The sequence below is a fragment of the Gouania willdenowi genome, unplaced genomic scaffold (assembly GCF_900634775.1).
Source record: "Gouania willdenowi unplaced genomic scaffold, fGouWil2.1 scaffold_296_arrow_ctg1, whole genome shotgun sequence".
NCBI classification, from domain to species: domain Eukaryota; kingdom Metazoa; phylum Chordata; class Actinopteri; order Blenniiformes; family Gobiesocidae; genus Gouania; species Gouania willdenowi.
Window position 1 is genome coordinate 95,265 of NW_021145056.1, and position 1,671 is coordinate 96,935.

Consider the following 1,671-nt stretch of genomic DNA (forward strand, 5'->3'; position numbering starts at 1 on the left):
TATAATGGGCATGACAAATGGTGTATGTGGTTAAATTGGCAAAAATAATCATGAAATACGATGAAAAAGGATAAAAGTGACAATAATTGGTCAACATATGGTGGAAAGGAGTTGTAAGTGTCTTGAAAGTGGAAAAATGTGTATTAAAATAAACTAAAAATACATTAAAGTTCAGGATTGGTCCGTGGATACAGAAAGTGTCTGACACACACAGCCTCAATCAGCTGACTAGGCATTTTACAAAGATTATCATTCAAAAGTATTAATATTGTTTATTTTTAGTGAGTCACACATAAACCTTTTAGTTTCTGGGCAAAGATTTCTCCATAGAGACTAGAAACAAATGTAGAGACTTTATCTTGTGTTATTGGAGAGTTTTCTGATGTTTTAGAGACATAAAAGCATGTATCACTCACTGCTGTGAGGACAGTAAGAGGCTCAGAGCCACAGCTGATCCTCACACACAAGCAGCTGGTCAGAGCAGACACACTCCACACTGCAGATGAAATGTGTCTGTTCTCTGTCTCCACCTTAGATAATGTTTCTCTTAGTTTTACAAGCTATTTATCTCGTTTGTTATCACTCTCTCTCTGACTCAGGGCAGACTGTGCACGGACTGAAAGAAGATCAAGTGAAGTCCACCACACACACAGAGTCAGAGGAACCTCTGTGACTCTGTTCCTCATGAACATGTTTGTGCCTTTATTCTGTTGCTTCTCCACCTCAGTCTTCATTTTTCCTCTTGATTTGACAAAAGTCACCTTAGAGATTTCTGCTGGAATATAAAGCCATGAGACTTTATCTACTCTCAGATCAAGAACACACATTGACTTTTGACGAGCAGCTCAAGCAGCCAATAGTAATGCTTAAAACAGCTCATTGGATGGTCCCATTGTTAGAAAGAACTCTGATTGGCTGACATCCATTCTGTATTGATCAACTTCATTTTCAGAGCCTGAAGAAGGAGAAAAGATTCACTGTCTACTCAGAACACTTTGGATTACAATATGCTCAAAGATGATTATGGACTTTTCACCAAATAACATTAAAAAAAAAAAAAAAAAAAAAAAAAAAAAAAAAAACATACTGCAGCTTTAAGCTAAGGGATGAGTACTGCTGAATTTTCACCTGCCAACTTTCTGGGTGTTTAGAACCGTAAGCGTTTTAACTCACACATTTTTGCAGCTTCATAGGCCAGTTAGCTCAGCTGGTCAGAGCGTGGTGCTAATAACGCCAAGGTCATGGGTTCAAACCCCATACTGACCAGATATTAATCAAGGACCATAAACCTGCTTTCATGTGTTGTAAATGTTAGTGTATGAGTCAGAAAGGACAAGGTATGGATATGTATACAATAAACACAGATAAAGAATATCTAAACTGTTAATCATTCCCAAATCTGGAAGAAAATTCACAAATAGCCAAAAATCTAGAATGACTGTCAGTAAAGAAGCTTCTTTTTGACATCTTAATAAATCAGCAAGTAGGACAAATACCAATTTATTGATGAATAATCCCAGAACAATTTAGGTTAAATACTAATAATACTTACTTTGTATGTGTATGCCTTGTGTATCCAGGTGTCCAACCATCATTTTGTATCCACAGTTGTGATGGAGCTGCAGAATGTAGGTTATACTTTCATCCAAATCATTGTCTTACAATGTAGTG

At 36.7% G+C, this 1,671-nt stretch overlaps 1 non-coding gene across 1 annotated transcript; it reads left to right on the forward strand.

Annotated features, from left to right (window-relative positions):
• The first annotated feature begins 1,192 nt into the window (after positions 1 to 1,192).
• On the forward strand, positions 1,193 to 1,266 carry trnai-aau (transfer RNA isoleucine (anticodon AAU)). The gene has a single exon. It is a non-coding gene; the product is annotated as a tRNA-Ile (tRNA).
• Positions 1,267 to 1,671: the final 405 nt, after the last annotated feature.